We start from the raw sequence: 23,368 nt of genomic DNA on the forward strand, positions 1-23,368 counted from the left end.
TTTAATTTAATTAATCTAATAAAGGACAGCACAGGAGAAGGCTGCTATTGTGCTGTAATGCTCAGGAGGTAGCTTTGTATTTGCTTTTTTTTTTTTTTAAGTTTGATTAAAAATTCAATAAAACAAACAAGTTACAATGTATAATTATCATTAATCTCAGAGCAGATTATTTTCATGCACTAATGAAAAACTCAAGTAATCTTATCTAGTTTGCAATTTAGACGTAAAATCACTGAGGAAATCTTCTTCGTCTTTATTCAAGGTTCTACTCTGTCCTAATTCTTAGAACATTTAACTTATTTGTGTATATTCTCCACTTTTTTTTTTTATCAATTCTTATTTTCTCAAACTTACACAAAAATTACTGTTTAACAATGCATGTTGGTTGTAATGTTACCAGCCTGGATCCTTGGACTCTTTAATCAATAAAAGTTGATGAGGCCAGATGAGGAATTCAGGCAAGTCTTTCCGCCCCAAGGTGGGGTGAGTTGGTCCCTCAAATATAGTGAGGGTAGGGGCGGACATGTGGATCTGGCTGGAGGGGTGGCTTAGGTAGTCTGCCCACCCCTTTGGCGGTGTTGTGTGCAGGGATCATGCGTAGTACGCTGCTTTTGCTTCCTTGAAAGTTGCAGTTGCCGGAGGGTGGGAAGGGATCGACTGGGATTTCAAAATTGTAGAATAGATAAACAAGATTATACTGTATAGCACAGGGAAATATACACAAGATCTTATTGTAGCTCACAGAGAAAAAAATGTGACAATGAATATATATATATGTTCATGTATAACTGAAAAATTGTGCTCTACACTGGAATTTGACACAACATTGTAAAAGGATTCTAAATCAATAAAAAATGTTAAAAAAAGTTGCAGTTGAGTCTTGAACGTTTTGTATCTTATTTTTCATAATTTGACCCAACTGCACATCCATGTAGTTATTTTTAGTCTCTTATAGTTGTTTCTTTGTATTCTGTTGCTCAGTGAGATGTTTGTCCAGGTTCAAGTACTTCTGTAAAGGGTCCCAGGTCCCAGCTTACCTCAGTAAGAATACAAATAATATAAAACTATAGAAAGTTATAAGGAAAAGTGCCCCCTCGCACTGCCATCCCCCAACCCTAGCCAATTCCCCATCCTTAAATACCCCTCCACAGTTAAGAATTCAATACTTGTTGTAGGCCTACAGAAATATGCACTTACAGACTTGTGCATTGTTTAAAGAGCACATTACATGTTGTTCTACAGCTTTTTTCCCCCCATTTAACAATATATCCTAGTCAACTTTCCATATGCTTATGTATAAATTTACTTAATGTTTATCATGTATTATATTCCATATAATGTACCTTTTGTAATTTTCAGAATATTTTTATCTTCCACTCCCCTTTTTTTCCATAGAAAAGAGCTCCCCTTGACTAACACTGTAATGACTCTGAGTTTTAACAACGGTGCTAATAAATTTTAGGAATGCTAAAGTCTTGATAGAACATAATCTTTTTCAGCATGAAATTGGATAAAAAAGGATGCTATGATTTTATAATGATGATGATTATGACAACTCCTACTTGTGTTTATACATTTTAAGATAATTTTCTATAAAGAATCTCATTTAAACTTAGTCTAATGATATTTTGTCTGGAAGTGCCTGCATATTCTCCTGATAACACTATTTTTATTGTAATAAAGTCTTACGGCATGAGCTGGGAACAGCATGGTAATGTTGCTATTGCTATCCAAGTAATTATTATTTAATAAAGATGAGAATTAATTGCTCCAACATTACTCCATGCCCATTACTCCTTTCCCAGCTTTGAATGTAGGATTCCTGACTATATCCTGCTGTTTCTTATTTCTGAGCTTCAATATACATGAGGAAAAATGGACAGAATTAAAAGGGAGAAAGACAATTCCACAATTATTGTGCTTGATTTTAATACTCCATCACAGGAATTGATAGAAAAACTAGACCCAGAAAATTAGTACAGACATGGAAAATTTGAACAACACTATCAACCACCTTTATCTGATTGATATTTATAGGAAACTATATCAGGAAGTGCAGAATACACATTCTTTTCAAGGTTTCATTATACATTCTTAAAAACAGACCATAAGCTAGGTTATAAAACAAGTGTCAATAAATTTATAGGAAATTAAGAAAACAAAATACATTTTCTGACTGCAGAGGAATTAATATAAAATTAATAACAATATAATATCTAGGAAAACCTTGAATATTTAGAAATTAAACAATGTACTTCTAAATAAATCATGAGTCAAAGAAACCACAGAGGAAACTAGAATATATTTTGAACTATATGATAAAGAACATATAACATGTATTTGTAGAATGAAGCCAAAACAGCATTTAAAAGATAAAACTTTAAATGTTTATATCAATGACCCAAGGTTATATATCTACAAGAAATTAGAATAAGAGGAACAAAATAAACTCAATGAGAAGGAAAAAGACTAATGATAAATTCAAATCAATAAAATAAAAACAGATAAAGAATAAGGAAAATTAACTGATCAAGAAGTTGGTACTTTGAAATGATCAACAAAATCAATGATGCCCTAGGTAGAATGATTATGGAAAAAACAAAACACAAATCAGCAACATCAGGACTTAAATTTTTATTACAGAGCACACAGGCATTAAAAGGAAAATATAATCTTATAAACAACTTTATGCCAACAAATTCAACGAACTATACGAAACTGACAAATTTCTTGAAAAATACAATGTACCTAAACTGATACAGGATGAAACAGAAAATTTCAATAACCCTATATCTCTTAGAGAAATTAAATACATTATCAAAGACCTTCCCACAAATAAAACACCCTCTAGGTTTAGATAGTTTCACTGGTGAATGGTATCAAACACTCAAGGAAGATATAAAACCACTATTATATAACCTTCTATCAGCAAGGAGAGGAGAGAATACTTCCTCACTCATTTTATGAGGCCAGCATAACCTTAACACCCAAATATGAGGAAGACATTATTAAAAAATAAAGAAACATTGATGCAAAAATTCTTAGCAAAAAATAAATTGAATGCAACAATATAAAAAGGATCAGATATCATGACCAAGTAGGGCTTATTCCAGGAGTGCAGGATTAATTCAATATTCAAAACTTAACTGAGGTCTCTTTTTCCTTGCCAGGCCTAAGCACTCCATTTATGCGAAGAGAAAACTAAGACAAGCAGGTGGAGGGCTTGCAGGAGAGACTCAGCTACATCAAGTGATCTGATTCAGAAAGTTTTCTCCCCCCCCCCGGCTCAAAACTCCTTCTTCACCTGAAGACACCAAGGCAGCAGGGGCCACCAGCAGGGAGATCACGGCCACATCCATCCTTCACCAAGAGACGTCTGGTGGCTTGGCCAAGGTAAACATCTGCCCCCTCAGATAGCACCGGAGGCACCAGGACTAAGTGGACCAAAACAACAACACAAAGTCTCTGAAAATTAAACTGCCATTGAAACCACAGCCTATAAAACTAGATAAAGACCCACATGCTAAACCTAAACAAGGTGACTGACTTCTAAGATAAAAGATTTACACAGAACCCACAGTCTCCTAATAAAAGAGACAAAATGTGCAGAATACAAATGAAAAATCACCTAAAATACAGAGAACCAAGAACATCAGAAGTTGAACGAGAAATGACAACCAACCGACACCAACAGATTTTAAAGCATCCATCACAAAAAAAAGTTTTTGACAATCAATTACAAATTCTCAGATGGCTATTCTGACTAGTGTGAGGTGATATGAACAGCCATCATTAAAAAGTCTACAAATAAATGCTGGAGAGGGTGTGGAGAAAAATGAACCCTACTATACTATTGGTGGGAATGGAAGTTGGTGCAGCCACTATGGAGGACAGTATGGAGATTCCCCAAAAAACTAAAAATAGACTTACCATATGATCTAGCAGTCCCATTCCTGGGTATATATCCAGAGAAAACTGTAATTTGAAAGGACACCTGCACCCCAATGTTCATAGAAGCAATATTTACAATAGCCAAGACATGGACACAATCTAAATGTCCACCAACAGATGACTGGATAAAGAAGATGTGGTATATTTATACAATGGAATGTTACTCAGCCATAAAAATGAATGAAATAATGCCATTTGCAGCAACATGGATGGATCAAGAAATTATCATATTAAGTAAAGTTAGTCTGACAGAGAAACACAAGTATCATATGGTATCACTTATGTGTGGAATAAAAAAAATGATACAAATTCTATTTATAAACCAAAACCAGATTCATTTCTACCCTCAGAGTCCCAGAAGAAGAAGAGAAAGGGAATGGGGGGCTGAAAGAGTATTTGAAAAAGTCATGGTTGAAAACTTCCCAAATTTGGCAAAAGCTACAAACCTACAGATCGAAGAAGCTAAGCTAATCCTGAATATGATTAACCCAAAGAAATCCATGCCACAACACATACAGTTAAACTCTGCAAGCTAAAGATACAGAAAAGAATCTTGAAGATAGCCAGAGAAAAACAACTGCATTATGCATAGGGGAACACCAATTCAAATGACAGTAAATTTCTCATCTGAAATGTGGAGACCAGAAGGAAGGATCACATTATTTCTGAGGTGTTGAAAGAAAACAACTTTTAATCATGAATTCTAGATCTGGTGAAGCTATTGTTCATAATTAAAAAGGGAAATAAAAATATTCTTAAACAAAGAAAAACTAAAAAAAAAAAAAAAAAAAAAGTAGATCAACCCTTAAAGGCTGACAAAGGAATTTCTTCCAACAGGGAGGAAATGATAAAAGAAGGAATCTTGCAGTATCAGGAAGAAAGAAGGAAGAATGGGCAGAGCAGAAATGTGACAGACTATCCTTTTCCTAATGACTTTAATAAATAATATTTGATAATTGAAATAAAATTTCTAACACCATTTGATGTCCAAAGCAATGATATTCAAAAGTGGGGAAAGTAGAGGAATCTAAATGGAATTAAGATATCTAAACTCAAAGAGGCAAAATGTTGACACCAGTATATGTCACATAAGTATGTTAAAATCACCAGAGTAACCATTATAAAACCTATGCAAGGATATGAATTCAAAAACACTATAAATAAGTCAGGATAGAATCCTAATAAATATTCCAGTAATGCAAAAGAAGTCAAAACTAGAAAAAAAAAGGAAATATGAAATCTAGAGGAAACAAATAGAAAACAAATAAAAAATAGCAGACTTATGTGATAATACAGCAATTACCTTAAATGTAAACGGTCTTAACACACCAATGAAAAGAGGCTGATGTAGTGTATAAGAAAGCATGACCCAGTTATAAAAAAAAAATCACTTCAAATCAATGACATAGGTAGGCTGAAAGTGAAAGGATGGAAAAAGTTTTACCATGCAAACAATCAATAATAGCAGGAGAGACTGTATTAATATCTGAAAAGGTAGATTTGAGAAAAAGAAAATTACTAGAGACAAAGAGGGACACTACATAGAGATAACAGTGAATCCACTAGGAAGACATAATGATCCTGGATGTGTATGCACCAAACAACAAGCCTCAAAGTACACAGAATAAAAAGTGATAAAGGTGAAAGGAGAAATAGACAAATTCATAATTTTATCTCCTCTTAGCATGTGCTACACATTCTATTTCAATAACACAATCAACCAATAGGATCTTATTGGTGTACATAGAACACTTCACCCCAAAACAGCAGTAAAGTCCATGGAACATTCACCAAGATAAGCCATATCCTGGGCCTTAAAACAAACCTCAACAAATTTCAAAGAATTGAAATCATACAGAGTATTTTCTCTCACCATAATTTGAATCAAACAAAAATTAGTAATAGAAAGACAATAGCAAAAGTCCTAAACATGTGGAAATTAAACAACACACTTCAAAATAATCCTAACTCAAAAAGGAAGTCTCAAAAGAAAAAAAAACCTAAAGAAAATGAAAACATCAGAGCAAAATGTATGGAATGCAGTGCTGAGAGGAAAATTTATAGCACTAATTCTTAAATTAGAAATAAGAAAGAGATCTAAAGTCAACCAAATATTTCTACCTCAAGAAATCAGTAAAAGAAGCACAAAATAAATTTGGAGCAAGCAGGAGGAAGGGAATAACCAGGAAAGCGGTAGAGAGCAATGAAATTGAAAATAGAAAATCAATTTTTAAAAATCAATGAAAAAAGAGAAAGCTAATTCTTAAAACAATCAAATGGATAAACCTTTGATAAGATTGACAAAAATAAAAATATATAAGAAAGAAACCCCTGATTTTAGGAATGAAAAAGGCGATATTACTACAGATTCTGCAGCCACTAAAAAGATAAGACACTACCATGAAGAACTTTATCCTCATAAGTCAACGACTTAGAAGAAATAGACAAATTCCTCAAAAACCACAAACTAACGAAATCTACTAATATGTAACAATCTGAATAGCCCTAAAATATTAAAGAAATTGAGTTCATAATTTTAAATCTCCTGAAAAGAAGTCATCAGGCTCAGATGGTTTCACTGGAGAATTCTATGGAACATTTGAAGAAGAATTAACCCTAATTTTATACCAGAAAATAGAAAAGGAAACACTTCTCAACTTATTTTATGAGGCCAATATTACTCTGATAACAAAATCAGATAAAGATAGTACCAAAGGAAAAAAAAAAGAAAGAAAGAAAAAAATTACAAAACAGTAGCTCCCATTAACTTAGATTTAAAAATCCTTCACAAAATTTTAACAAGCCAAATCCAATACTGTTTTAAAAAAAATCATACACCATTACTAGTGGATTAATTCCAGGTATGAAAGACTATTTCAACATTTTAAAATCAATCAATATAATCTATGATATCAACAAACTACAAGAGAAAAATCATAATATATATGTTTTAAATAAAATATATTTATAATATGCATGAAATGTATTTTATGTGCTAGCTGAAGATAAAAAACTAAAATTTAAATTCCACAGTAGTCCCCTCAAACTCAAAATTCTTAAAAATCTACTAATGCTATCCAAGACTTTTACAATGAAAATATTGCTGAGATTTTTGAAGACCCAAATAAATAGCTATCCATATACAATGTTCATCAGTTGTAACATTAAATTTTGTTAAGATGTCAATTCACTCCAAGTTGATCTATAGATTCAACACAATCCCAGTCTAAATTTGTCATTTTTTCAAAAGAAATAGACAAAACAGTTTTAAAAATTAAGTGTAGATGCAAACTATCTGTAAAATTAAATGTAGATGCCAAAGCATCTTTAAATGTAGACGCCAAAGCAAAAATAAAAATCATTAAACGTAGGTGCCAAAGCAAAAGTAAAAAAAGAACAAAGTTGGAGGCCTCACTCTTCTTTGGATAAGAGAGCTTCTGTGCTATTTCTATTAGAGTGTTCACCACATTTTAAGGTAACTGTTGTTAATATAATGCATGCTCCTTGAGGACAGGGACCATATCTCCATCATCTCTGTCTTAATCCTCTCTTGTCTTAACACATGTTTTTAATAAACAGTGCTGAGCTGGTTAAACGATAATGGTCATTTTATATTTATATGATTTTATTTTGAGAAATAAAGAGACACTGGGTATCTAAATCATTGAGCATGTGGGTAGGACTCTCTGGTGATTAACATCAGGAATGTAGCCAGCTCTTTTTCCTTCCAAGAGGCAGGTCCAGAACCCTGGGTCTCTGGTTTCCATTTAACACATGGGGAAGCCCCTGGAGGATATTCAGTGAGTTTGGTCTTACATCAAGGAACTATTTGGAGTCTGGCTTCAGCCAACCTTAAGTTTAATTATTCATGGTAAATATTGCTTGCCAATTGACATCTTTGTTTATATTGAATCTGATGATTTCAATCTTTGATTGCACGTGGCTTTTCTTCCTTTAACATTATGTATCACTCAATTCTTCAAGGTGAAACAGAGGGACCCCTTTCAACACTTAAGGTGAGCTCCTTAGTTCTGGGCAACATCAGCCAACGAATTTTGTATCTTGCCAATTCTCTAATACTTTATTCTGTGGACTTTTATAAATAGCTTTGACAAATCCAAAAGGCCATCCACTTTCTCTTTACAGAAGTTGCAAATTGGTATTGGTCCATGTGTGAGTATTTCCAAACATTCCTCCTACCCAAAGTTGTTTATTTGCACAGAGCTTTGGTCCAGTTCAGTGTCCATTGAGATTATTCATAATGACTTTTGAAATCATCTGTTTTTTGATTGTTTACCTCCAGGAAACTTCACTGCATACTGCTGAAGTCATCCCAGACAATGCCTGTTTTTCATTCCATTAAGTCATTAAGAACAGCACCAAATCAAGCACGAGATGCTTTTTCCATCTGTAACAAACAACGATGCTCCTATTTGATTATCTGTGTTTTTCATTCTCATATTTTCTGACCACGAAGATTTAAACAGTGTGAAAGTAATGCAAAACAAATAACCTGTTCAGACAAATCAGTCCAACGCTGTATTCTGAGGGTAATTGTGGAGGACAAAACGAGGCACAAGCATTAAATTATCAGGTTCAAATTCATAGGTTTCACCTACCTGCAGATAGTCCACTGGTAGTACCCAACCAGTCAATGTTTATTGAGCATCTGTAACATGCCACGTTAAGTACTACGAGGATTCCAGAGATGAAAAAGGTAAGGTTCCTGGACATACATATGCAAATCAAGCCAAGAAGTATACGACAAAGGTCGATAAAGATGTGTGAATTAATGCTATTGGAGTTAAATCGGGAACGTCAAAAGTCTAGCCTCCAAATGGCTAGGCTTACAAGATTTCATGGAGGAACATGGTATTTGAACTGTGACTTAAAGAATGGATAATAGTTGCACAGGCAAGGAAGGATATGCCTATACATGAAATGGCACATGCAAAAGCACAGAAGTCAGAAAGTCAGAGGGGGTCAAATCCATCTGTCACAGGCTATGTGCATAGTCTTCTGGTCAGCAAAACTTCTGTATGACAGCTCTTCCATTCATCACGGTGAAGTGATGGGAAGCAGTTGATACGCTTGAACCAAGGGTCACCTCTGTACAGAGGCCATCTAGGGGTTTCTTATTAGAGGGAGTAGTTATTCTTTTTCAAAGAAAGCTTACTCACTCAGTAGAATCCAATCCATATGTAAAGGCTTTTATCTTGCACACATATACTGATTATCCATTTTCTCCCTGTTGAACAGGATTGAGGGAACGAGGGCATGATCCTGCTTTGACCTAAGTGGGGTCTTGTTAGGTTGAACCCAAAGGTAAAGGGCTTTCCAAAAAGTGAGGTTTATGATTGGTGCTTGATCTAAATACCAACTTTGAGAATTACAACGTTTCTTAAGTAAGTTTGGATTAAGCTAATATTAACATTAGGTTGCAAATACTGTAATTACACCTCAGCTATGGCCATTAAGGATGGGGAAGAAATGTACCTGGTCTTGTACTAAGTGAAAAGTAGATGCAAAAAATTAACATGTAATATTTGTTGAGTACTAAGTACTTGCAAGGTCCTGAGATAAGAGTTCACATACATTGTCTCAATCCTTGTAACAGCATTCTGAAGTAGACAGTATCATTTCTATCTTACATTTGAGGAAATTAGTGCATGGTTAATTAACTTGACCAGGGGTCCATAGCTGGTAGGTAGAGGAGCCAGGATTTGAAGCCAGGCAATGTGGATTCAGCCCATGTTCTCAACTGCTGGGCTAAGTGCAATGGGGATCATAATGGTGTATCTCTCAAACCGTTGTTATAATCATAACAAGAGTTAATATATGTAAAGTGCCTTCCTCAACATCTGGCATTTAGTAACTACTCAATGAAGAATAAAAATTATTATTGGAAGATGAAGTTACTTGCCCAGAGTTGCATGTGGCCAGATTGACTAAAGAGCACCATGCTTTTAACCCTTATAATACTGTATAGATATTCTTGACTTTACTATAATTATGTCATCTTTTATTGTTGTTTTATTTAATTTTGTTTCAGAAAGCTTAACTTGTTGCAATATTCGACAGGCCAGGCCAGGCCAGTAAAAGTAAAACTTGAATTTCATGTTAAACGTGTACAAATCTAAAATGAACTCAATCACTGTGACTTAAGCCTTTAAAAAAACATGTACGCTAAACCCATATTCCTAGCAGTATTATTCACTTTAGCCAAAAGGTGGAAGCAATCCAAGTGTCCACTGATGAATAAATGCATAAACAAATGAAATCTAGACATTATGCTAAGTGAAATTAAGCCAGCCAGAAAAGAACAAATACCGTATGATTCAATTTATAGAAGGTACCTAAAATAATCAAATTCATAGAGACAGAAAATGGGGTGGTGATTGTCAGGGAATGGGGGGAGGGGAAGTGGGGAGTGATTGTTTAATGAGTAGAGAGTTTCAGTCTTAAAAGATGAAAGAAGTTCTGAAGATAGATGATGGTGATGGTTATACAATGGTCTGACTGAAGTTAATGCCCCTGAACTGTACACCGAAAAATGGTTAAAATGGTAAACTTTATGATATGTACATGTTACAGCAATATAAAAAATCATCTATACAAAGAAATTGAATTCAATATATTCAGACAAATGCAAAAAGCCTCTTGGTCATCACAATAAAAATGAGGTATTTTTGAAAACAGGTAGAAGTCATTTCCCTTCTTAAATGCGTTGTGAATGTGATGATAAAATTTTTGTTTATTTTAAATATTGAAACATATTAATTGAAGCCTTCAGTATTCAGCTGTTGAATACTGGATTTCGATAATCCTCTTCTCTGCTGTTTTTCTGATGTTCTCATTTCTAAAACCTAATTCTCCTGGGGAATATGCTACTCCTTTTCAGCAGATGAACAGCTTCTATAATTTAAATATTCAAAAATATGAGGCAGCTATGGGGTGGGAGGACACAGTACGGAGATGCTATTATCTTGGGGACACCATATTAAGAATAAATTGGGTTCTTCATTCCTTTCTGGAAAAATGGTTGGGAACTAATATTTTTGAGAACCCATTAGCATCCATGGTTTGAACAACCATGCTGAGAACTTTGTATATATTATTGCATTAATTCTTACAGGACCCTCATTTCTAGAGAGGAAAGAGTCTTGCTGCTACATTGGTCAAGAAGTTACCTTTGTGGTGCAGGATCCAGGTGCTCCCAAATGAAAAGAAAATCAAGAGATGGAGAGAATCAGTTCATCTACATCCTTGGCTCCTTGATATTTTGTGCCTAATGGTTCTTTGTTTTGGAGGCTGACCTACGCACTGTAGGGTGTTTAGTAGCATCCTTGTTCCCCACTTGATATACACGATATACATGTTTCAGGGTTGAGGCTTGGAGGAGAGAAGGGAGCTAGACTACAAGAGGTGGTGGAGTGGGCATTGAGAACAATTTTGGGGGATAGAGAGAGAAAAAGGAGAATCTTTGTAGCTACTGCTATAGACACTGAATGAGAGAATCCCCCAAAGGATTTTTGAGAGTTATTTAAGCATGAATTTTCCCCTTCACAATTTTCTCAAAAGTTTGGATCAGGATTTGAGTTGCTCTGAATTGTGCTTTTTTATCTGGTTGCTGTTTCTTTGAATATGATTCTGTGTTGAAACTGGACCACATGGTAGGGGTTTGTATAGATTTTATATGGGTTACACTCATAACGGTCTTCTGAATTCACATTATTCTCATTTTTATAGATGATGCCCTGACCTCTCTGAAAGGTAAGATTGTACCTGTACCATTCTGCCTTCTTCTGCCCTTTGCCTTCACAAAAGGGACCATGTTTAATTTTCTCAAAATCTTAAAAAGACTAGTATGAAAAGACACTTTTTTTCTCTTTTTAAATGACGTCATATCTTACATTCAGAGGTAGTTTAACATCTAACCATCATATGATTCAGAAAGGTTTGTCTGCAAGTTTCTTATTGCTGCTGTCACAAGTTACTACAAATTTAGTGGCTTAAAACAATACAAACTCACTATCTTACAGTTCTGGAGATCCACCATCAGTCTCAGTGGGCTAAAACCAAAGTGTCAGCAGGGCTACTTTCTTTTGGAGAATCTAGGGGAGAATCTGTTCCCTTGCCATTTCCAGCTCCTAGAGTCTGTGTGCATTCTTGACTAATAACCTCGCATCACTTCAGTCTCTGTTTCTTTTCTCATATCTACTCCTCTCTTTGACCTGCCTGCCTCCTTCTTAATCAGGACACTTGTGATTGCTTTGGGCCCACCTAAATATTCCAGGACAATCTCTCTATTTCAGGATACTTAATCACATCTGGCAGTCCCTTCTGCCATGCAGAATAGCATATTTGCAGGTTGCAGAGATTAGGATATGGACATCTTTGGGGGCCATTTCTTCTACCTCCCATACCAAGGGTGTAAGAACTTGCGCTATGTGTGGTCTCAATCTGATAACACATTTGAATCGTTCCATCTTGACTTGATTTTTTTAACGTGACATTCTTACGCTTAGCTGACATTTAATTTTCACACTGGAAAAGTGGTAAGGATTAATTGAATTATAATAATTTTGATTGAGATACTGGTAAGAGTTTTAAATACAAACTCAAATTCCTCTTTAACTTCATTCCTACTGTCTAATTACCAGGTCTGTCCAGAAGAAGAAAGCAGTGGCTGTAGATATTCAAAGATCTTCCACTGAAGATGGAATGGTCTTCCAATAGTCTTCCTGAAACATACAGCATGTGTAATAGTTAATAGTGTATGCGTTAAGAGCATGGACTTGCAGTCAGATTGATAGTGTGTTCAAATACCACCTCTGGCACATGTTGAGAAACTTTAGGCCCATCCTGAGCCTCTGTTTTCTTGCCTAAAAGGAATGATACTGGTGCCTGTTGCATCACAGGGCTGTGCTGAGGATTCAAGGAAAACCATGTGAAATGCAGACTCAAGTGCCTGGCACACAATGACCACTTAGTAAATGGGAGCTAATATTTGTCGGGCTGAATTATTACCTACTAACAGGTAAGACTGTAAAATAGACTTTCTTTACCTTCCTATGCTCATGACTACTTTAAGGAGATTTTCTTAGGAAGAGCTCACCCTTCCTCCTGGAAGGGGGCAAGTAGGGGAGTGAATGCTTAAATGTTACAGGTTGTGTGTGTGTGTGTGTGTGTGTGTGTGTGTGTGTGTGTGTGTGTGTGTTGATAAAGATGCTTTGGAACTAGATATAGATGGTGGTTGTAAAACACTGTGAATGTATTAAATGCCAGTGAATTGTATACTTTAAAATGGTTAAAATAGTGAGTTTTATGGTATGTGTATTTTACCTCAATTAAAAAAAAAAACATGGGATGATCTGAAGGGCTTCTTTCTTCTGAAATTTAGGATACATGGATGTGAGGGGATGTGGAGATATTTGCACTGGAATTTGGGGCTCTCAAGCTAAGGAAATCAGAAATTTAAAAGTATAGGAATAATGCCTCTTGTGTCTCTTCTGTTTATTTTTTTCTATTAAAGTGGAATAAAATTAAATTTAATATATTATTTAAAAGCAATTGAAAGTATCTGATTTTAGCAAAGTATTTCTATCCATTATCTAATTTACCTATGTAGCCAAGCTTGTCTCTGTACATATGCAGAAAATTTACATAATAATGTTCACCTGATGGAAATAATAGTAATTTCTGGATGGTGAAATTTGTTTGGATTAAAATAAGACTTCCTCTTATTTTTCTGCATTGTTTGGATTCTTTACATTGAACATATATCATTTTTATGAACATCACTGTGTGATTTTTCTTCAGTCAACCAACTAGCCTAACAAGCATACATGGAAAATGGAGGCAAATAAGCCAAGATGTAATAACAATTAATTCTGGGATAGATACGGTCCATTGTTATTTCTTTTTTCATTCTTTTTTGGGGTACTTTTTCAATTCCCAAAGTAATATTTTAAAAACAATAAAAGAGAGAAACATTAGGAAAGTTGTCTAATATCACAAAGCTGCTAGGGGTGGAGATGGTGGGAGTTCAAAATCAGATTTGCCTGACTCCAGAGCTCAGTTCTCAGCCTTGAGTTAATCTTGCCATAAGTAATATGGTTTTATTTTTCAAAAATTTAACCTAACTGCATTTTCCTCCTGGATTCTAACTACTGACTGAGCCCTGCATGCGTCCTTCAAAATGCCAAGACTGCAGAGGAGGGTATTGTCTGTGCTACCTCTTAAGAACATGAAGCACTCGATCCATTTCAAGGAAATTATCCACCTACTACCAAAATGCCCAGAGATGGAGCATCTGCTGTGTACAGGGCAAAAACAAGAGGCGTTGATCACAGAATCTGAATCTGAAGTTTTCATGGATTAAGATGCCCAGCAGCCTACTGCAGTGGGGGCTCTGTGGTAATGAGACATTAATTTGTTCATGTATCTGCTTACTCACTGTCTGTCGAGTTCCTGGGAACTATAAATGTTTGATGTCTGATTATCACAAATGTACTCCTTAAGACATTTTTGGTTGCAAGAAGCAGAGACCAAGTTAAACTAAAGAAAAATGGAAAGTTTATGACAGAAATACTGAGTGATTTTTGCAGGATTCAAAGAGAGAGATACATCTGAACCTTAGGCGCAAAATGGCACTAGAGATAGGACTTGGTGGCTTAGAGCAAATGCTCTGAGGACAGATTGTCTGAGTTAGAATCTTTGCTCTGACATGAGCCCTCTCATCTTGAACAATTCACCTAACAACTCAGTGAGCTCATCTGTAAAATGGGTATAATGATAGTAGGTTCCTCAAAGGTGGTTCTGAGTGTTAAACAGTGATGCTTGTAAAGGACTTATCACAGTGCCTGCTACTTACCAAGCACTCAGTAACTGTTAGCTCTTTAAGTCTTCTTATCATTACAATATGTCACTGTAGACTTGATTTCTTAACTTCCTAGTCCATATGGTTAAGAAGGATCACTCAACCCTACTGATTTTATATGTTCCTGGTCTAGCCACAGGGAACAAATTAAGTTGACATTCTCTTGGTTCCCAAGCCAAATTTCTAGAGAAGAGCATTTGGTTTATTGGAATAGGCATCCATTCCTGGTCTAATAAACTAAATCCGGTAGGCAGGGCTAATCATGGCTGCCAGGAACCCACTGTTGCAACCACGTGGATAGAGGAAAGGGGTCAGGTGGTAGACACTGGCTAAACTGGTATACAATACACCAAGGAAACCTCTAAATGTGCTCCTCTTGGTGACATTCAATAGGAAAAGGGAAGAATGAAGCAGACAAAAAAAGTCTTTATCTTGGTTGTTCAAAGAGTATCTCTGTGAATTCTTATCTTTCTTCTTAAAAACAAAACAAAACAAAATAGTGTTCTTGGATTAAACATTTCAGGAAGGAGACTGCAAATTGCCATGGAGATGATGGAGGAAATTATACACTTGTTCCTTTTTTTCTTCTTCACAGCCTATGCATAGGGATGGACTGAGGTATTAGCCTCAGTTCTTTTTCCACAGTGAACTGAAATGTTTTAACAAAATCTGCCACTCTACTAGCAATAATAGACTTCTACATGCAAGTGTTAAAATCTTTTCATTGTAATAGAGTCAACTTTACTAAACACCAGGCTACATTTGCTTGTCAAGGAAGACGCCCTGCACCAAGCTGTGAATCTGGATAATTTTATTCAAATTTGTGGGGTTTTTTTAAGGATGCCTATCTTCTAATCTGGTTTCAGCTTCCATTAATAATTAACTAGGTCACAAGTATCTGTTACTTGCAATTATTTGGTTGCAAGTAACAAGAAGTCAAACTTGGATTAGCTTAAACAATAAGGGTGGGGCAAGCTTCAGGTACAGGTTATCTAGTGGCTCAATCGGGGCCGAATTTCTTTTTGTTTCTCCATACTGTCTTTCTCATCATTAGTTTCATTTAAAAACTGACCTCTTTTATGGCCACAAAAGACTGGCAGCAGGAAAAGGCGCCACACGTTTCTATTTTAGCAGAGAGGAGAAAGAATTCTCTTGGTAGCTTACACAGAAAATAGAGGCCACTTCTTTCTCAGAATTCCTCCAAAAAGCCATTTACTCTTGCTGGGAGAGAAGGAAACACTGGCTGACACAAGCCAGTCAGGGCCTGTCCTTGGATTCTTGGGGGAGTTCAATTCCAGCCAAGCCTCATGACTGAGAAGCTTGAGGTCTTATTAAAAAGGAAGAAGGCTAGAAGGTATGTGGGGGAGGCAACCAACAAATGTTCTCTCCAAAATGCTTCTTTTTATTTCAAGTTACACTCATTTTGTGTCCTTCCCTAGATTGCAATGCAGTATAATCTCTTTGCCAATTTTGGTGAGTGTGGCTAGACGTCTGGCTTTAGTTAGAGAACTGCCTTAGGAATAAATTAAGAGGGTGGGCTCTCACTTTTCCTGCTGAAGACACCCAGACATCAGAAAGATGAGATTAGTTTTAATTAATTAAAGCAGTGTCTTTATGTTTAATGAAATACTATGCAGACCTATCTTCACAGTTGGAAGGGAATCATGCTGAGACATCTTGATTCTGGATTTAAAATAGTTCCAGCCTGAATACCAAGTCCTGTTCCCATTGTAAAGCTACTAATTATTTAGGCATTGGTGAGCACTACCTTATCTCATTGTCTATCAGCAGCTAAATTTATGGTGAAGCCTGAATTACTTGAAATTATACGTATTAGGAACGTCTGTAAAAAGGAATGTTGAGGGTGGGTAAACGGCATAAGAGAGGCAAAAATCAATTTGGGTGAAATATGGAGACTGACTACTTAAATGATGTGTTTTATGGCCTTCATTGGTTCCCTTTGATCAAATAAAGCAAATTTGAACATCTGAAAGAGTGTGGCTGATTACCAGAGGAAAACAATATGTCAAGATAATCATTCCCTTTACACTACTTTTTACTGGTGACCTGAATATTTACCAGGATCTAACGTCCCCATTTGTCTTGTAAAGGCTTTTGAGATCTTCCCAGTGTTAAATGCTGAAGTCCCATGGTGTCCAGAGAAGTCTATTACCATTCCCAGTAAGCCTGAATATTGATATAATCAAAGAAAACTATTCACTGTCATTAATTTAGCATATTAGGGAGCATCATAACACTTTGTTCCAAAGTATCTCCAAAAGCTTTATCTCATTTTTCTCACATGAAAGGCCCCCCAGAAAAGTAAAAAAGGAGTTAAGCAAATAGTTAAAATAAGTCTTTTTTTTACATTAAAGAACTTTAAGCATTTTTCTGCCACAGCTCTTTGACTGCTGTCCTTAAAACTCTGATTTCTTATTCATTCAGATGAATACATAGAACTTGTTGAAAATTGCTCATATGTTTCTTCTTTTTTGTATTTTCTGTTTTTTAAAATATGATAGTCAAGTGAACCTGTGTAATAAAAAAATGAATGTTTTAAAAATTATTGTAGTTCTGTGGATGAAAAGATACAGTCTTTGAATTATCCTGTAGTACTTTATATTAAATTTTATTCTGGAAGTGTTGTTGCATCACACAGGTAGAATTCAGAGTGCAAATCCAGGTGAAGCCTGGCTTGTAATACAAACTCTCAGGGGAGATATTTCCTGTTCACCCAGAACTGTTTTATTTTGGTTCCTTTCCATGCCAAGGTTTATTTCTCCCTGCTTCTTGCACTGAGGGTATAGCCTGTTTGGGTATGTGGGAACTCCAAATCAGCACCCCTCTGCACCCACAACCCCATCCCTGCAGGAACTCACTCTGACCTGCTGTCAGTGCCAAAATTTTAAGGTCCCTAGTCCCAGAAGAATGTCTCCCAGGAGCCCTGGTTTTCTGTTCTTAGCCTCCGGAGGATCTGTCTTTCCATTCTAGCCCAGCGAAGCACTTAGGCAGATGTTTTGATATTTTCAATCTGGCTTTTTACTTGCTTCATTCAGGAGTGTTATTTATCTAGTGTCTGCCCTGCTGACATGAAAGTCCTGAATTGCTTTCTAAAAATGGTCTCTCAAAGATGTGTTTATAAATAATATAATTCTTGGATTTGTGAGGTTATATACACTTAGGAATACTTTTTAAATCTTAGATTTCTCTGTCTTTGTATTTATTTTTAAAAACGATATCAGGTGACCTCCACAATCATCCCAAACTAGCATTGCTGAAGTTGGTTCTGGTTCTTGGTTACTTATTATTCAAATTTTAAATATTTCAGTACATGTCCTGTAATGAGAGACTTGGTAAGGACTCAAATACATGGCGAATCTCTTCTTCCTGGTGGATAAATATTTGAGAAAATAAAAACTTACCTTATATTCATGCATGTGTGGTGCTCTTACACCAACACGCACTAGGAATGCCCTACTCTCTGCAGAGGTGGTCTGTATGGGTCTTAGTCTCTACTCAAAGGCCTTGAGTTTCTTGAGGCTAGGAGCTGCCTTACTTGTTTCTGTGTCTCTTATGGCCAGCACCCTAGCTGGCTTTTGCATGCAGCATGCTTACAAAATGACTGAATGAAATAATTGGTGGCCTTTGAAGTGTTTCTTTCTTCCCGCTGTGTTTGGATATCCTTGACTATTTCCATTTTATTCTTCATCAGTTTTGGCCATAGTTGGAGTCAGAATTTCCATCTGCTCAGGGAGTTATGTGCTTCCCCTATCATCCATACATAAGCTTGAGAGAAAACCGATGGAAGTAGTAAAAGATGCACCTATCTTGGCTGAGTATAACTTTTCTCTTTTTTTCCAGCAGAAGTAGAATAATTTACTGTTGCCACACTCTGTGGAGCCCCTGCACTGCCTCCTTCCCTGTTTCAGGGATTAAGAGCTATACATTTACAAGATCACTTGCTGAGGGCAGTAAGTCCCACACTCACCTTTGCATCTAGTTGAAGCCGATTAAAATGCTTTGCAAGGCTGGTTTATTATTCTTATTCTATTCAGAGGGTGGCCCATAGTAGACAGCCATGATTTAGGATAAATGGATGAGTCCACATGCAGAGAGAGAGAGAGAAGAGAGAAGAGACAAGAGAGGAGAGGGAGGGAGAGGGATAGAGGGAGAGAGAGAGAGAGAGAGAGAGAGAGAGAGAGAGAGAGAGAATGAATTAGGTTTTAAAGTCCTGGCAACAACAATAAAAAGTTTTAATCCTAGTACTGCTATACAGTAGCATATTGAGAACAAGCGAGTAGTTTCATTCTTATTTTCATCAGGGCTAGTAATAATAATCATAATGTTCTTTAATGTTTACGATCCTTGTGCTAGGAGATGGGCTGAGCACTTGGCATATGTCACCAATTGGGCTCTCCAGAAGCAGATGCTAAGATGGAGTTTGGGGTGCAAGATATTCATTAGGGATCAACACTGCACAAGAAAGGAGGAGGAGGCAGGACTGGGCAGAGGAAGAAGGTCCCCCCCCGGATTCTCAGCCAACCTGGTGGAGAATTCGGAGATGAGTGTTGGACATCACGGTATCCTGCATCAGGTTCAAATAGCCCAGCCTCTCTATACACGTGCCTCACTCAGTCACAAGGTACAGATGGCCCCAGAAATGACATGACCTTGAGGGAGGGGCTTTCGGCAGCTGAGGCTAACTAGAAAGAACTGACACCTGGAGTGTCTGCTGCCTGCACTCCCTGCAGCTGGATAGGAAGCTCTTCCTTGAAAGAGGCCGTGGGCAGCCCATCTCCATGCTCACTGTGGCATACATTATTGGATTTATTAATCAGCACAGCAGCTCTGTAAGCTGGATACTATTAATCTTCTCATTTTTCAGATGAAGAAATTGTGGCTTGGGGGGGTTAAGTAGCATGTCCAAGTGGGGGAGCCGGGTTATATATCTAGATCTGCCTGACTCCCCAGAACTGGGGCTTTATTAACCTAGATTACATTAACCCCAGGATTGAATATTTATCAGATTCTCAGAACCTCAGATTGGGAGCAGACCATACATTTCCTTGCTTAAGTCAAATTCTAAGGCTTAAACCTCTCAGTGAGATCCCTTCTCCTACCACCATCTATCCTTTATCATTTTTGCACTTGGACACAAATGGATGATTAAAGTTGGGGGTTTAGGGGAAGGAAAAAAATGTTAAAAATAAATACACAAAAAAGAACTTTTAAGAGAGGAAATATGTGTCTCAAATCCCAATCAGAAAGACACAACTCCTAAATGACCTATTTCTGCTTATTCTTCATCATTCCAAAACTACACCTGGAGCACCAGTTCTACACCATTTGTCCATGGGGGGTGTTGACAATGCCATGGGGAACAACAGGAACTAAGTCCCATCCTCATGGATCTTATTTTCTGGCTTGGAAGGCAAATGTTAAATAATTACAACATGGATACATTTAATTAGAATCTTAATTTCTTACTGTGGCCTGTGAGGCACCATCTGGTCTGGTCCTTAGGTATCTCTCACCTCATCTTCAGCCATTCTCCCTGTTCTTACCAGCACAGCCATGGTCTTTCTTATTTAGCATCTTTGCTTTTGCTGCTTCCTCTGCTCTTGCTCCACATCATCACTGGATGGATCTGTCTCATTATTTGTGTCTCAGCTCACATGTCAATGCCTTGGAGAAGACTTCCTTGATCATGCTGTCCCATCATCCAGGTTTAGGTACTCACTGCCATACAAAGTTAGTTTCTTTGTTTATATAGCTTCTTGAGAACAAAGACCCTGCCCATTTTATGCAAGCTTATATCTCCAACACCTAAAAAAAATGGTCTGGTACATAGTAGATAAGCAATACATTCTTAATGAGTGAAGGAATGAATGAATGATTATTACATGGCAGGGAAATGATGTAAGCTATGAGAATCCTTAAAAGGATCAACTACCTGATTAGGGGTCAGGTACACACTGGACATATTGTGTGCATATGATCTTTTTCTTCAAGTCAGCTATAAACTCCTAAAGGCAGGACCTTACTTTATGCACTCTGAATCTTATTCTGCCAGCACATAGCATGGTGTTTTAAATTCTGAAGGTGCTCACTAAACTAAAGCTATTCAGCATTGAGATTCTGGAACAGAAGCTCTATAACTTTTGATTCCTTCCATGGTTGAGCTTCTCATAGTTTATGCCAAATATTTAGTTGCATATCTGTGTCCTTTGTCAGTGAACCTCTTGGAATCTTATTCTGCTGTGTATCCATCAGAGCCTAGCAGAGTGAATGAGTGAGTGCCTTCGAAGACTACTTTTTCCTAGTTTCTATGCCAAAGAAGTCAGCCATCAGTATACCATGTACACAGTGTGTAGCAACTGGGAAGTGCTTAACAAATAGTTGTTGAGAGATTGAATTTTGCAGCCTGGTGCAGCCTAGAGAATAAGTTTGATGTGTTTATGATGAACAACTCATGGTGTTATGTTTTAGTGAGAGGTAAGGAATTGGTTCAGGGCTATCGAGTGACTCCAAGCATCTTCATGCCCCTTTGCTTCTCAGTTTCCCCATCTATGAAATTATGTGGCTAAGCTAAGAACTGATATGTCAGGTCATCTGGATTTCAATCTTGAGTCCACAATTACTGGCACCTGTAAGACTTGGGCAAGTTCAACTACTCTGACTTCTAGTGTCCTCATCTCTGAAGGGAGAAATAATAGTTCTCACCTTCTAAGACTGTTGCCAGGAATAGGATACAAAATGTAAGGGGATGCCAAAAACTCAGAAGTAAAGATAAATAATACTTAATGCTATATTTTAAAAAATCAAACTTACTGCAAAAATTTATGATTAACAACATATCAACATTTTCAATAAAGATATCACCAGTAGCAGTACTGTGCCAAGCCATAAATAAAAGGCAAAACTAAAAGGGACTACATGAGACCATGCTTGTAAGGTACTTAGCACAAAGCCTTCCAATAGTAAGTACACAATAGATGTAAACCAGTACTATTAAATAATCTCCAAGTTTTCTTCTATTATAAAATTGCTTAGCTACCAATTATTCTTACAAATTGGAATCTTTTGAAAAATGGCAACTCAACTTAATTTTATGCAAAAATATCATAGGGTTGGCACAATGCCTACCATCCTTCTGTAAAAATGTAGACTTAAAACTGAGGAAAATTAAAGTAAACCACACGTCTAAACTTCTATGTGCACTTAGGATACAATTAAACACATTGAGCTGTTAGAATAATTTCAGAACAAAGGTAAGTCTATATGCAGCCAGAATCACAGTCAAACTAAGCACAAAGAGCTTCCATTTGCTCATGATCACCAAAGTACCCATCCACCTAGTCAAGAAATCCATACTGAATGTTTATTGTGTTCCACTGCACTGAGTTAGATGCTGTACATACAACGATAACAAAGGTATAGATTCTGCCCTCGGAGTGTTCTAATGGGGAGAGAAGACATGCCTGAGAACACAGGGAGTCTGTACCACATGTCAAGGCTATATCTGAGGGAAAATTCAGCTTACGTTGCAAAGGCTGATAATGGGAAATTATTTCCATAAGGATTTATTGTAAAAAATCTAGATATATACTCAGAACCTTACCATTCAACACTTTTTGTGCATTAGCACTGACCTAAAACACATTTAAAAAACACTTAAAAGGCATTATGTAAATACTGCAGGAATAATAAAAGGCCATGTGCAATCACTGGTATTTTAAAATGTTGACCTTTGGCTTGGTGGAGGAGTTACAGGGACACAGTAAGATGTTGCACAAAATACCATGGCTACAAAAAGCATATCATTCAGTGAGAGGAGTGATGAGGGGAAGGAGAAAGGAGGAGAGTGAGGATTGTGCAGAGCCACCTTTCACCTCCACATCTACATCAACTCCACATCTGCACTGGGGAGGTGAGACGCAGACAGCGGGTGAGAAGGAGCAGCTTAATGAAAGGCCAAGAGAAGGTCTTGCCCTCTTTATATTCTTTTTGAAGACAATAAAGAAGGAATACAGTAATCTGCTGCTTTGTATCCTCAGTTTTGGAGTTTTGTGTTAGAAGTCTTCCAGTGTTTGCGATGAGATGGAGGGCGGGAAGAGGCATGTAGGGTAGGGGCTCCCTGACAGATGTGGAGCGCTGAGGATCACTCTCAGCTGTTCCCAGTATATATAGGCCGTCTAGCAGGACAAATGTCTTCCTGTTGTATCAAATTCTCCTTTCTATTACATGGTCACAAAAGTTAATATGACCAGAGACACACAGAGAGGTACCTACTGAGCATATTGTTCATCTCCTCCTGGTTTCCCAAGCTGGGTTAAACACCCTAATCTTTGTGCTTTAGAATCGGACATGAGTGACCCTTTGTGTTTTGGTCTGTAATTGATTTTAAATTATGCCAGTCGAGATAGTGTGATCTAAGCATGTGGTTGATTACTTTTAAGCTACACCCTACGGGCAGCCAGTCTCTCTGATCGGGAATATGTTCCAGAGATGGCCGGTTTGCATTTATTCATGACA

At 36.8% G+C, this 23,368-nt stretch overlaps 1 long non-coding RNA gene across 1 annotated transcript in view; it reads right to left on the minus strand.

The window, feature by feature from the left end:
* LOC116158261 (uncharacterized) overlaps positions 1-18,881 on the minus strand; it is a 38,303-nt gene extending 19,422 nt beyond the window's left edge. Inside the window, exons 1-2 of the long non-coding RNA XR_004142502.2 lie at positions 18,822-18,881; positions 12,612-12,695 (exon numbers count right to left, since the gene is read on the minus strand). This is a non-coding gene — a long non-coding RNA (uncharacterized LOC116158261). The remainder of the gene's footprint in view (positions 1-12,611; positions 12,696-18,821) is intronic.
* Between the last annotated feature and the right edge of the window lie 4,487 nt (positions 18,882-23,368).

This window comes from Camelus dromedarius, chromosome 17 (assembly GCF_036321535.1).
Source record: "Camelus dromedarius isolate mCamDro1 chromosome 17, mCamDro1.pat, whole genome shotgun sequence".
In the NCBI taxonomy this organism is placed as follows: domain Eukaryota; kingdom Metazoa; phylum Chordata; class Mammalia; order Artiodactyla; family Camelidae; genus Camelus; species Camelus dromedarius.